The sequence below is a fragment of the Myotis davidii genome, unplaced genomic scaffold, assembly GCF_000327345.1.
Source record: "Myotis davidii unplaced genomic scaffold, ASM32734v1 scaffold370, whole genome shotgun sequence".
NCBI classification, from domain to species: domain Eukaryota; kingdom Metazoa; phylum Chordata; class Mammalia; order Chiroptera; family Vespertilionidae; genus Myotis; species Myotis davidii.
This window is the reverse complement of record NW_006288615.1, coordinates 3,735,268-3,750,414: the sequence shown is the minus strand read 5'-3', so window position 1 is coordinate 3,750,414 and position 15,147 is coordinate 3,735,268. Positions and strand designations below refer to the sequence as shown.

At 43.2% G+C, this 15,147-nt stretch overlaps 1 protein-coding gene across 1 annotated transcript in view; it reads left to right on the top strand.

Moving 5' to 3' along the window:
- NGEF (neuronal guanine nucleotide exchange factor) overlaps positions 1–15,147 on the top strand; it is an 82,585-nt gene that overhangs the window by 39,179 nt on the left and 28,259 nt on the right. The gene's annotated exons all lie outside the window — the stretch shown is intronic.

Below are 15,147 nucleotides of genomic sequence, written 5' to 3'. Positions count from 1 at the left end.
ACACACATTCCACACAGCCCTTAGGCAATGACCCACCGCTGCCAAAGTATACAATTCTAGCTTCCTTGTCACAGGGCGTCGATACGAAGAGGTTGTTTCCGCTCCAGAGCCCCTAGCAGGTGCAGCTGAGGCCAGGGCTCTGCGCGACACCACTCACTTGTGTTACAGAAATGTCCCCTTAAAGTTATCAGATTCTTAAAGAAAGTCTTCCATTCATTACGATAGCTTTTAAACAAAGAACATATAGGTTTACAACTTTAAATATGTAATTTTTCAAAAACCATTTGCTAGGCCTCTATTGTGGAAAAGAATTAAATAAATCCTTCAGAGACTATAACGGTGAAATAACGTCCACTCAAAGAGCACAGTCCTTTTAGAGACTTTATCAGCATTTCATTGTCGGACATTTGGGATTCCCACATCACAATCATTTTCAGTTAGTAGCAGCCGCCACAGGCCGGAGGCTACGGCAGGCGCTGCGGCCTGATCATCTATGGGGGCTCTGTTGATAGTGGATGTTCAATAGTCACTGTTGAAATAAAGTAATTGCTGGACAGTTGGCAGTTGCTATAACTTTGTTAGCTGTTCTTCCTTCCATGTTTTCCTGCTGCACATGATGAAGTCAATCATATGTTAGTGAAAAGAGACTAAGCCGCAGACAAGGCAAGTCTGCTTTTAATGGTGAGTTTCAGGTCACACTGTCTACAGAGGGAGGAGACCTCCTGAAAGTGCCCTGAGATCACAGTAACTGTCAGGACTGAACCGCCCCCAGCTCCCACCGCCCACGTGGCCCTGGAACAGGGCGTGTCCAAGGAGAGAGGCCTGCCCCTACTTGTCCTTTCTATAAACTTGCAGTTCATCTGTCTTGGAGCTGGACCAAAGGACCCTGAGAGGCTGCTCTCTGACCACCAGGTCCCCGTCTCCGGTGGGTCCAGGGGCCAGTGGCTGCAGAGCCAACCACTGCCCTCACTGAGCACCTGTCAGCCCTCACTGGTACTTTGATTCATATACCCTTTAGAAATAAGTTAAAATATCTTATTTTAGGGTTCCTATTTTGGTAGGAAAACCTACAAAGTGAGCCATGTTCTAAAAATATACTCCTACAAACACCATTGCATACCATATTTGCAAATCAGTCAGAAGAACATATACATTCCAAAATTAAAACAAGCAAAAGACATGAAAAGATGATTCATGAAAGAATACAAAACTTTCATAAAATAAACAAAAAATCAAGGCCACGAGTAAAGAAATGCAAAATAGAGCAACATATCATTTTTTGTGTATCAAACTGGCAAATTGCTTACAATTCTAATCTGAGTACTGGAAAGAGGGCAGAGATAGATACTGGTTTGGTGTAAACCACTATAAACTTTGGTAATTTTAAAATATATTTTTGTTGATTTCAGAGAGGAAGGGAGAGGGAGAGATAGATAGAAACATCAATGATAGGCTGCTTCCTGTACACCTCACACTGGGGATCAAGCCCACAACCCAGGCATATGCCCTGACCAGGAATTTAACCATGACCTCCTGGTTCATAGGTCAATGCTCAACCACACCGGCTGGGCACCTTTTGTAATTTTATAAAATATGTGAAAAGCAATAAAAATGCTCTTAATCTCTGACCAAGAGTCTATCCTAAAAAAAAAAAATTAAAAATCGGACAAAAATATTTAACACTAAGCTATTTACATGCCACTGCTTTGCTCTGGGGCTGGGGATGCAGCAGTGAACACAGGGGAACAAAAGTTTTGCCTAACTGGGCTCACATTCCCGAGGGTGCTAGCACCCCAGGGCTCCCAGTTCGGCAAGGATCCCACACTCAATACTCTATACCTTACATCTGACTGCATTTCAATTTGTTGTTTATACCTTTCTCTTTTTTGTTTGCCATTGTAAAATATAATTTTATTAGGATAATTATTTAGATACATAAGTCACTGAGAAAATTCTAAATCATAATGTCCTTTCCCAGTTGTTTTTTTTTTCATTGTTAATTTTTTCATTTCTTTAAACCAAATGAGGTATTTCTCTAAATATTATTTTCCCTTTCCCCAAATTTTTATTTAAAAAAATTTAAACATATAGAAAAATGGAAAGAATAGTACAATGAACTCCCATGTACCCTGTACCTAGATTCAATAAATTATTAAAACACCCTGCAGCTTCAGGTCAAGAGGTCACGCAGGTAAATTCAGTACTCAGAATCTCCCACAGCCGCATTAAAATTACAACTAAACTACAGAACAACCGTCATTCAAAACCGACTGAAATCTGGCTGAACGGAAGTCCTACAACTAATGATTTAAAGAAGCCACTGATGGTTAGGAGGGGTGGACACCTGGAGCTGGCTGGCCCATACCCACGTGTGGCTGATAAAAATCAGGAGGGCTATCTCACCTGTGGAGATCCTAGGGGTCCCAGCCCCACACTGTTGGGGTCCAACCCCAGCCACACCAGGCGCCCCAGCCCAGGGTTCCAGTGCCAGAAGAGAAGTCCCCATAACTTCTGGCTATACAACCAGCGAGGACTGAGGCTGAGGGAGACGTGGCTGCTAAGGTTCCCTGTGTTCCTCTTAAAGGGCACACACACAGACTTACTCGGACTCATCCCTCCGAGCTCCAGCACTGGGCAGCAGCTCAAAAGGGACCCGGGACATACCAGGAGGAAGTGAATTGTCTGGCTTCAGGGTGAGAGTTGGGGGTGGGGAGCAGCTTTCCCTCCCACAGAAGTGCCAGCAGAGACCAAGGTTCCTTTTGCTGAGCCCCTCCCGACTCAGAGCTCTTGGCTTCACCGTGGTGATTCCCTGAGGCCCACCCCACCCAGCTGGCAGGCCCACCCACACCATTGCCAGTGGTTTCTCCATACAAACGACCTCTTTTGGTTCATGCTTTGGACTTACCTAAAATCTTTCAAACACGTGGCATCTGGCCCCTGCTACCCCGTTACTCTCACTAAGTGGCCCCAGGCCTGGCACTAGCAGCAACCAGCCTCAGTTCACAGCTTAGCCTCTCCTGGGCACCTCCGACCCCAGCACAAGTAGCAGCCATCTGTAGATCGCTCCATGGCGTCAGCGCCTGCGCAGCAGCTCCTCCTCTGTCGTCACGGCCAGGTCTCGCAGCTGATCAGCCTGGGCCAATCCCTCCCAGTAATGTGCCAACAGCAATCAAGGTCGGCCTACAACTGAACAGTGCACACCTGGAGCACCCAGCTCAGGTGACGGAGAAGGCTGTGCCACGTGGCCCTATAGGATACCTGCTACATAAGGCCACTCTACCAAGACTGGGAGACACAGCAGCTCTACCTAATACATAGAAAGAAACACAGGGAGGGAGCCAAAATGAGGAGACTAAGAAACAGGTCCCAAATGAAAGAATGGGAGAAATCTCCAGTAAAATAACGAAAAAAATGGAGGCAAGCAAACTACCAGATACAGAATTCAAAACAATGGTTATAGCATGCTCAAGAAACATAGTGAGAACAGCATAAAAAGGAAACCATTCTAAAAAAACAGTCAGAAATGAAGGATACACTAACCGAAATGAAGAATACATTACAGGGAATCAACAGTAGAGTAGATGAAGTAGAGGATCAAATCAGAGAATTAGAAGATAAGGAAGCAGAAAACTCCTAATCAGAACAGCAAAAAGAAAAAAAAATCCAAAGAAATAAGGATAGTATAAGGAGACTCTGGAACAACTTCAAGCATACCAACATTTGCATCATGAGGATGCCAGAAGGAGAGGAGAGAGCAAGAAATTGAAAACCTATTTGAAAAAGTAATGACAGAAAACTTCCCTAAATTGATGAAGAAAATAGACATACAAGTCCAGGAAGTGCAGAGAGTACCAGACAAGAAGAACCAAAATAGGCCTATACCAAGACACATTATAATTAAAGTGTCAGAGATTAAAAACAACGAGAGAATCTTAAAAGCAGCAAGAAAAAAAGCAGTTATTTACCTACAGGAGAGCTTCCATAGGTTATCAGCTGATTTCTCAACAGAAACTTTGCAGGCCCAAAAGGATTGGCACAAAATATTGAAAGTGATAAAAAGTAAGGGCCTACAACCAAGATTACCCTACCCAACAAAGCTATCATCTAGAATTGAAGGACTGATAAAGAGCTTCCCAGATAAGAAAAAGCTAAGAGTTTATCACCACCAACCAGTACTACAAGAAATGTAAAAGGGTCTTCTTTAAGAAGAAGAAATAAGCACGGCCAGCATGGCTCAGTGGTTGACCATCAACCTATGAACCAGGAGGTCATGGTTCGATTCTAGGTCAGGGCATATGCCCAGATTTCGGGCTTGATCCCCAGTAGGGGGCATGCAGGAGGCAGCCAATCAATTATTCTCTCACCATTGATGTTTCTATTTCTCTCTCCCTCTCCCTTCCTTTCTTAAATCAATTAAAAATATTTTTAAAAGATTAACATTTAAAAAAAGAAATAAAAAGGGTCAAAAATATGAATAATAAATGGTAATAAGTTCATTATCTATCAACAATTACTTTGAATGCAAATGGATTCAATATTCCAATCAAAAGACTGAATAGATAAACATTTCTAGCAAGGACGCATCCAGGTGATGTGTACTTCAAACTGCATCCCCAACAGGAGGCATTCATATCAGCCGGCCCACTGTTCCTGATGCTAAGTTTCAGCGTTTGGTTAATTTAGAAACTGCCAGGTTGCTCTGAAGTAAGGGTACAATTTTCCTTTTTTGCAACTAACAAGTGATAGTTTGAGATCATATAAACATCCTCTTTCTATTCACCTTTCTATTAGGGCTTTTAACATCCATTGGTGATCCTTCCTGAAACAACCATTACATTGGGAATTGCAGAATGGGAGAGTTGAAATATCCCTCCTTCTTTTATTCATTGGTTTTCTCCTGTGAAGATGACCCTCCTTGATTTTTTATTTGTTTTGTTGTGATTATCACTATGGATTCATGGTGGTGGTTTGTGGTTGTCTAGTTCAATGTGTTTTAGTCCATTACTGTCATATTCCTTTTGATACACAAATTGTCACAAATTTGGCCAGTAGATGTCCCTTTTAAGCTGCTTCCTATGTCCCTTTGATATATCCCTTCCTGCCTTTGAGACTTTTTTTTTTGGCCTTCTGACACAGAAAAATACTTTTTCTTATACTTTCTATATCCGAGACCTGGAATCAGCCATTTCTCCCAGGAGCCCTAGTTCCTTTGAGTGCAGAATAGTATTTAGAATCCAATTCTAAATACATGCTCATTAATACTGGAAGGTCATTGCTTCCAAGACTTTCCAGTGGACAGAGCTAAGAAACATGTGGGTGAGTTCATACAAATACCTTTGATTCCAACCCAACACACAGCAGTCCCCCTCACCCTCCTCATTCCATGTTTCCATCTCCGTTTCCTAACAGTGAGGACCCGCAACATCAATATACAGTATTGTAGTCTATTTCTCTATTCTACAGTGAATCTGGCGTATTAGTTTCCCAGGGCTGCTGTAACAAAGTATCACAAACTGGACAGCTTAAAAAGAGTAGGAATTTGTTCTCTCACAAACCTGAAGATGAGAAGTCCAAAATCCAGTGTTGGCAGGTCTCCCTGAAGACTGTAGGAGCAGATTTGCCCCATGCCTCTCTCCTAGGTTCTGGTGGTTGCTGGCAACACTTGGCATTCCTTAGCTAGTAGATGCATCACTCCAGCCTCTGCCAACGTCTTCACGTAGCATTTTCCTGTTTGTTAGTTTCTGAGTCTCTAGGGCCAAATTCCCCCTCTTCTTATAAAGACACCAGTTATTGGGTTAGGCCCCACCCAAATTTTTTTCTGTGTGGTTATGTTATCAATTTGATAATTAGGTTCACTTGTTTCAGGTGTGTGTTTTTTTTAACTCTGGGGTTTGATTCTCCCCGCCCCCCCATTCTTTTAGATTTTTAAAAATCATTTGAATATGTAAAACACCTACATGGTTTGCAAATCAAAACTATATTAAAAGGTACATTTAGAAAGGGCTTACCTTCTACCCTAACTCGGGAAATAATCATCTTTACTAGTTTCTCTTTTTTCCTTCTTCTGTTTCTTGTCAGGAGGGAAAGTGTGTGTATAATTGTATAACTTCACCTCCTTTAGTTCACATACTGCACAGGCTCTTTTGTCCCAACACTGGACCACTCAGTGTCAATTCAGGCATTGCCCTCATCCTCATCCTCCAGCTACAAAGGACTCCATTATGTGGCTATCTTATAGTCTAGTCAACTAATCTTTGATGGGTATGGAGTTTGCTCCCAATATTTTGCTATCAATGCCCACCCGGCATTGCTATCAATGCCCTCCCAATATTTTGCTATCAATGACATTCAGTGGTTGAGCGTCAGCCTATGAACCAGGAGGTCATGGTTCAATTCTCAGTCAGAGCACATGCCCAGGTTGTGGGCTCGATACCCAATAGGGGGCATGCAGGAGACAGGCAATCAATGATTCTCATCATTGATGTTTCTGTCTCTCTCTTCCTCTCCCTTTCTCTCTCTGAAATCAATAATAAAAAATATTTATTTTTTTCCCTAGCTGGTTTGGCTCAGTAGGTAGAGTGTCAGCCCGAGGACTGAAGGATCTCAGATTCAATTCCAGTCAAGGGCATTTACAGGCTCAATCCCTGGCCCTGGGCTGGGTGTGTGCAGGAGGCAACCAATCAATGTGTCTCTCTCACATTGATGTTCCTTTCTCTCTATCTCTCCTCCCTTCCACTCTCTAAAAACCAGTGGAAAAATAGCCTCAGGTGAGGATTAACAAAAGTAAATAAAATAAAAATATATTAAAAAAATAATAATGTCATAATTAATGTCCTTGCGCATATCTTGTTTCATGTTTCAGGATGTCTTTGGAGTAAATTCTTAAAAATGGAATCGCTAGGTCAAAGGGCAAATGTATGTTGTCTTAGTCAGATTGGGCTGCTCTAACAGAATACGGTAGACGAGGTGGCTTATGAACAGCAAATGTATTTCCCACAATTCTGGAGGCTGTGAAATCCAAGACCAAAGTGAGGGCTTTCTCTGGGGTCTCCTTAATAAGGGCACTAATCCCATTCATGAGAGCTTTGCCCTCTTGACCTCATCACCTCCCAAGGCCCAAGGCCCAAGGATTTTAGCATAGAATTTGGGGAGACACAAACATTCAGTCCATTGTATACATGCTGTTCTGTTATAGTCAAATCCCGCCCCCCCCCCCCCCCATCTGAAGCTGGACAACTTTGCTCTCCCATCAGCAATGTATATGAGTGCCTGTTTCCCCAGAAGATTTTCAATTTGGTTAATAACAGTGTATTTCAATGCAGAAAATGCGAAGCACTCCATCCTAAAGACAGGCACACAGTCGATGGGGATGCACAGTGTGTGAAATGCTGAGACTGAGGGCCGTGGGTTAAGGAAGGTGTATTCTAAGGGGCTCTCAACAGGAAGGAAATTTTCCACTCAGTTCTGTCATTTCTCTGACTCATTCTGTCGAGAAGAGGTTCCTCCTCTCGGTAAGAATCCATCACTTAGAGAAAACACTCAGTTGGTGACAGGTTAGAGCCTCTTTTCTCTTCCTTTCATTTTCTTTTTTTTTCTTTTTTGAGAACAAATGCTATTTTCAAATGGAAGAATGTATCTCTGTGAGCTTTGGACTCTCCTCTGAGACCCTTATGAAATCCCCCCGTGGCAGAAAAGAGAGACCTATTAAGGACCATTGTTTTACCCTGAGCCTGAGAAAAAAACCAGCCTAGAGATCCCGCTGACTGTGACAAATAAAAGCCACTCCGAAGGCTGAGCAACGTTTTAGAAATAGCAATCATTTAGCATGCAATCTTCGCTGCATGGAAAAAATGAGACACAAGTTTAAAATTAGGGATAGAGACATCCACTGGTCAGCTCGGGGGAGGGCTGAACAGTCAAGAGGTACAGAAATTACACTTCTTTGCTGGCAGCCTGACTCTTTTCCCCAGCTAATAATGGTACTTCAGCTGAAGGTGCACTCACCTTTTAAAAGAGTAGCAAGGAGAGGAGGTTTGTATTTAGTGAATAAAGGGAAAGGGCTTGTGAGATGTTTCTGGGCTGTAATTTACCCAGAGGCACCAGGATGATACCAAAGGAATGTCTGTGCTTTCAAGCCTCTTTCAACTCCGCCTCCACGGGGCAAATATGTCCTGAGCCTTGGGGATGTGCAAGCTCTCTGCCCGCACAGGCAGAGGGGCAACATCAATCAAACTCCTCCTCCTCCAGGAAGTGATCAAGTCCCAAGAGAAGCCCTGGGGAAGGCTATGGAGATCCCAAGAGGGAGGGAACACAGTCAGCTATGGGTTGGAACAGGAGGTGGGCTTCACAGAGGAGGTGGTATTTGAGCCAGCATAGGTGGGATGTCTTCATGCTATTGGAGGGGGATGGGGTACGAGAAGGGCTTGTGGTATGAGAGAGACCTGCCTTTAATGGGAGGCAGTGAATTCTGTCATGACTCCTTCAACAGGACCTTGACTTCAATAGAAAAGGAAGAAGCATTCTGGTTAGCAATTGTATGTGTCAATTTATAAAAGGAAAGGGGGAATTTCTGGAAAAGAACTATTTTTATCACCGGGCAAATTAGAAAAGCAGGTAAATGCTTTAATTTTAGAGATGCCAGGAAGTCATTCTATATAATAAAAGGCTAATATGCAAATTGACCGACCGGTGGAATGACTGGTTGCTATGATGCACACTGACCACAAGGAGGCAGACACTCAATACAGGAGCTGCCCCCTGGTGGTCAGTGTGCTCCCACAGGGGGAGCAAGCAGCAGGGGTGAGAGCCTCGCCTGCCTCCGCAGCAGCGCTAAGGATGTCCAACTGATGGCATCCCCCGAGGGCTCCCGGACTGCAAGAGGGTACAGGCCAGGCTGAGGGACCCCCCTCCAAGTGCACAAATTTCATGCATCTGGCCTCTAGCCTACTATAAAATTTGAATTCGTGATTCTTTGGAAACTGAAGAGCTTTTGAAAAGATAGATTTATGTAACGAATTGAGGTGTTTTTCCCTGCAAGTAAATCTAGAGAATACAAAACAGCTCAGCCCAATTCGTCAATTTCCTTAGGGCTCCCTCCTGTTACGTGAATGCTTTCAACTCAGTTCTAAATTTATGCACATTAAGGGACTGATGTTGTTTTTTGAAGTAACTTCCCCCTTATTACATAAGTGACACATTGATTGTAGAAAAAATTTTTAACACATATGAGTAAAAAGAAGAAAATTCCCTCAAATTCTGACTAATCAGCTGCAAGTACAGAGAGATGTTTTTGCTGATCATTCTTCCAGTCTTTTTTCAAATGTGTGTGCTTAAACTTCCATCTCGATAAATCTATTTGTAAACAAAATTAGATCATTTATAAATGAAATAAGATCATAGTACCATTTAGTTTGGGAATCTGCTTGTCTATTCAATATATTATGGACATCTTTCCAGATTATTAAATACATTAAAAGTCACTTTAGTGATATTCCATTTTAGATATATGTCATAATTTAAATAATCAATCTTCTGTTATTGGGCATTCAGGTTGCTCCTAATATGTCACTATTATAAATAACGCTGTAATAAACAATCTTGTAGCTAGTTTTTCCCCATGGATTCTTATATTCCTAGAAGTAGCATCTCTTCACTAAAGGTATGAACATTTATGGAATGGGTGGTCCAGACTGCCCTCCAGAAAGGTCCTATCGATTCACACGCGCATCCTGGAGGCCAATGACTGTTTCCAAGCCTTGCTAACTGCCTGTTCACTTTTAAACCTCTTTGATGGCTGTGCACTCGATATGTTTTTGAAATGATTGTGCTTTCTCTTTAGGATGATACTCATTTGTTTGGTGCTAATTTCTACACTGCGGTCCCCAGTTTCCTTGCTAGAGTCTTTAAAATAGAAGTAGCAATAGTGGTTAAAAGCTTTGAATTCCTGGGAAGACAGGTCTTGTCGTCAACATGACAAGCAGTCAAGGACCCAGAACAGGCCCCTCTTTCTCAGATGGCCCCCGTGAAGCGTCGGTCTCTACCAAAGACATACTGCTCTTTTTACGGGACCCTACATCCTTGAATGCTTTGTTCTAGTGACTCAACAAAGAATATTCTTCCTACTGGATGTTAAGGGTGAGGGATTTGTTTCAATAGAGAATGGAAAGTTGTCCTATTACTTATTTCTTGTTATGAAAAATACTTCTCTAAAATCCAGGTATTTGCAATTTTCAAGGAACAACATGTGAATAATAGCTAGTTATTAATTTTAACTACGTGCTGTTTCTTCAAGTCTACTTTGTTTATGAATGGACATCCTTTTTTTTTTTCTCATTCCATACCATAAGCAGTTTTGCTACATTTGTATGTTTTGCTAATGGTTAAGGCAATACATCCTCCATTATAATAGTGAATGTATTTTAGTACTCAATGCAGGCTTCCTAAATAATAATTAATAATAATATCATTTTCTACTTGTGTGCTACATTATAGGACTTCCTACACATAGGACTAAATTAGATCTAACTGTATAGTTTACAAGGTGATTTAAAATGAATAAGCTAAGTGGAAGGAAGTGGGCTATTGGTTCCTTTACAGTTTGAATTCCAACTAAGAGTATAGGAACTCCCATAGCCACAACCTAAAATGTCAAGTATGTGTGCCCAGACAACTCTTCATCTAATTTTCTCCACATTTCATCCTCAATAGTATATTTCCTTAGATCCCCCCTTGTTTCAGAATGCTTCTGTTGGTCAAATTCATAATCCTTGAACTCTGTGTGTCTCAGACTCCGTGGTTAGGGATATTCCAAAGAAACCCACAGTGCCAGGCTCTTGTCTCATTTCCCACAGTTTCAGATAAGCACACCAGCATTATAGCATCTTATCCATGAGTTATTTGGGGGAACCTGTTTTGAGAATACATTTCTATCAAGGCCATACAATTGTCTGCATTCATAATTAAAGATATGGTTACCCTTTATCCCAGCATGTGCCCCAATGGGGTAACCCAAAACCTAGGTATGTGCCCTGACAGGGAATCAAACCTGTGCCCTTCAGTGTACGAGACAATGCTCCAATCAACCGAGCCACATCAGCCAAGGCTGAGAGGCTGCACATTTACATTAGCCAAGGGCAGAGATGCATAGAGGTCTACTCAGAGCTTCTGGTTATCTTGTCCCTGTGGTACCGTGGCCAGCGCTAACATTCTCCTGCAACCATGTGTGACGATGTTGCCAACCAGGGAAACTCACCTGAGCCTTAGTGTCCAGAGTTTTTATTGGAGCCTGATCAGCTTGAACTGGTTGGTCACCCAGGTGGCTGACCTCAGTCTTCAGCTCCTCTGGAGATTAAGCTATTACCATATGGCCCCAAATCCCTACCTTTTCTGGTATGGCCCCAGGATCCCAGGTAAGCAAAGATGCTCTTAACAGACATAACATTCTGAGGGCTCAGAAAGCACCTCCCAGGAGTCCAGGGCAAAGCCCAGGCCTCCCTTTGGGCATAAATAATGCTTTATACTACATGGGGCTAAACCAATTGTGATTAACTTATTTCCACAGAATGTTACAATCCCACATTTACAAATTATCCTTATGATCAAAACTAAGGAAAGACACCCACCTCCCCCTCTCCAGTAAAATACTTCCAACCACACAACAGGACAGGTCTACCAGGGACCACTCTCCTTATGGAGAAACCTTTGTAAACATCAAAGATGGGTTTCCAGGTGGAGCTTCGGTGAGAGAGGCTACATCTTGTCCTTTCCCTAACTTTCTCCCTAGATTTTGGGGGTTCATTTATCTCTTCTAGCTTTCCATGGATTTACTGCTGGGGCTGCCTATGTGGTTTGAATTTGTTGATTTTTCAAAGCAACTGAAAAAAGTCTTTTGAGAGTGATAAAAATAAACTGTGTTTATAGATGTGAAAAGATGCAATTAATTAAAAGTTATCAAGCACCTGCTTCTAGATGTTTCCAATATATGAGGATTACCTCCTCACTACAAAAAACAATTCCATGTCATTTTTCCTATTAGATTGAAGACAAATGTATTTTAACATTTGATTGTCTGTTGCCAGATCATGTAACCCTAAAAACCTTTAGAATAATTAAATAGAAATGTGCAGTTCCTTATCCCACACAACACAGTCTTGACTTACTAGCATATTCTTCCAAAATCTGCCATTAGCCAGCTGTGTGACCTTGCCATTTTAATCCTCTGGTTCTGTTCCTTTTTTTCTGTCAAATAAATGTGTTGGACCAGATCATTTTTTAAACTTCCTTCTGCTTCTAGCAATTCTCCCTCAGAATAAGGTAACATTTTATAAATGAGGGTTCCTGAAGCCTGAGAGGGCTATATAAATAAGAACCTACTTTTCCCCAACATTTACTCTTTGTAATTCAAAGGAAAAAATAAACAATCTTTAGATAAAATACTTAAAATAACTAATGTTCAAAAATGGAGCTCAGCTGAGTAAACTTGAAGATCTAATTGGCTTTACTAAGTGATTCATGAGTCAGGCAACATCCCATCTAGCAACTGGAAGCGTGTTCCGTTGAGTCCCTCCAAATGGAAGATTCTTTATAGGCAGAAAGAGGGTGGGACTAAGAAGTTAAAGGAGTTGAATTATTTCAGACAAGAACCCTTCCCTTCGGGAAGGCAGGGGTCTTATCAAGCAGATGACCCCCACTAGTGAGGACCAAGAAACTCAAAACTGATTGGCTTAAAACTCCACGCCTGGCAAAGTCTGAGACTGCATTAGGTTAGTTATTAAATTTTGTTTCGGCAAAAGTGACTCCCTTTCGGTCCATTGATCCTTCTTTCTTTTCTTTTTTTTAAATCTTTATTGTTGAAAGTATTATATATGCCTCCTTTTCTCTCCCATCCACTGATCCTTTTTTAAACACTAAATATTTTTTAAAGCATACCATTACTACCTGGCTGGCATGGCTCAGTGGTTGAACATCGATCTATGAACCCGGGTTGCTGGCTCTATCCCCAAGAAGGGGCGTGCAGGAGCCAGCCAATCAATGATTCTCTCTCATCATTGATGTTTCTCCCTTCCTCTCTGAAACCAATAAAAATATATTTAAAAAAACAAACAAACGAACAAAAATACCATTACTTCCTTAACAAATACTTATAGAGCACCGACCATATGCTAATGAGGCATATTTGAAAAATTTATCTACATTTTGTGAATAAAGTATATTGTGAGTAAAATGTCAGTTAAATGGAGATGTTATAATTTCCTGCCTAATAAGCACTAAATGTGATAGAAAATAGAACATGGGGAATTTAGCTTAAGGTTATATGCCTTCAGAACTCAGTGACTTTCTAAACTGATTTTATAATTAGGAAGATATTTTTAGCTTATTTTTCAACTGGAAGGTTTTATTATGCTCACCTTAACGCTCACAGCTGGCTAACAGTTGTGAGTATGTAAAACACAGTTTATTCTTGTATTGTTATTTATTAATAATTGTACAAACAACTATAAATCTACTCTTGCCCATCCTGAATGTAATTTCACTTGAATATTTTCTGATTAAAAAAAAAATTAATCTTTTCCCCTTGGTGCAACAAAGTGCGAAAGTAACAGCTTCACTGAGTGCTGCACCCAGACTGAGAGGTGGTGAAACCGAGCAAAGCAGGAGGTTCTAGTGATTGCCACACATGCTCTTCCTTGGACCCTGATGAAAGATGAGTAGGATATCACAGTGCCCAGCCTGCAGGGGCCCGTGGCTTCGTGTAAGAACAGTCCTATTGGCAAAAGTGACTTACAGTGTCAGCCAATGCTACTGGCTACACAAAGGAAAGGGCCTGGGGGAGGGGTGCCCCAGTGCGCCTACACCCCCTAGAGGAACTACTTGACCCCAGGAGCAGAGAGCCCAGAGCCTGGAAAAGTGTGTGAAACCAAAGCCTCCGCGGAGTCAGCAAGGACAGTGGCTCTAGGAAGCTGGCAAGGAACTGAAGAGCCCATTACAGAGCCAGGAGGCTGCCCCCCCCCCGCAGGTGATGGCACTCCAAGGCAGGTTGTTAAGCAGGGGAGGGACCAAAGCAGCCCCATATTTTAGAAAGGGGACAGTGAGAGGATGAGCTGGGTGGGGACAGGTCCAAGGATTGGGGTCGTGCTTTAAAGGTCTGGGGACCCAGGGGGCTCAGTGAGGCACTGACATGTAGGTGACAGGAGGTGCAGGAGAAGTGGAGGCCGGCTCTCGCCTTCTGCTGGCCTCCTGGTGGCATGGGGAGATGTGAGTGCCTGGTGGAGTGTTTAGGGCACATCAGAAAGAGATGGCCAGAGAGCAAATAGAAATGCAGAGCTCAAGAGGAGGCTGTCTGTCTGGAGACATGTGGAAAGAGTCAAGGAAGGGAGGAGCTTGGCTTGGAAAAAGAGACCAGATGGCTGTCAGGAAGATATTCTGAGGCCTGGAGGGCACGAGGAGATGGGAACTGTCCATTCTGGCCCCTAGAGGGAACTAACTTTTACACAACTGCCACGTTCTAGACGGCTGGCCAAGGAACCTAGTAAAGCTAACTGAAACCCTCCCACCAGTGTCTGCATCCCCTAAGCAAGGAATGTGTTCCTTTAAACACATTTAGAGCCCCCTGCGCTCTGCACGCCCCCTCCCTGCCCACAGGTACCCTCTCGCACGGGCCCTGGCCCTCAGCCTCAGAAAGGACACCGGGCAGTGTGCCAATCGGATGAAATCCCTCCAGATTCCGCGGGCCACGGGATCACTCACACTCCACTGGGCTCCGTTTTTATTTGCTTTCTGTATCCAGAAGCGGATTCAACTAGCTAACACGTAGGCGCAGATTCCAAGAATCAGTGTGACGGAGCAGGAGCGCCAGGCGGAGGTTTGGGGCACTTTGTTTCTCCCCCTCTAGCTCCACCATACCCACCCCGGGCCGCCAGGGCCTGCGGGTCGCGAGGCGTGGCCAGACCCGCCGGAAGAAGCCTCTGCGCCAGCCCCCTCTCCGTAGCCAAGGTGCCGGGGCTCCCTAAGACCCCAGTCTCGGCCTCGGACTCCCTCCGAGTGACAGAGGCAGGTTCCCGGCCGGTCCCTGCGGGAGACCGCAGAAATGTGCGGCCTCGCCGGACGGAAGTTCGAGGGCGCGAACGGCAGAGGGTCACCTCGCCCGGA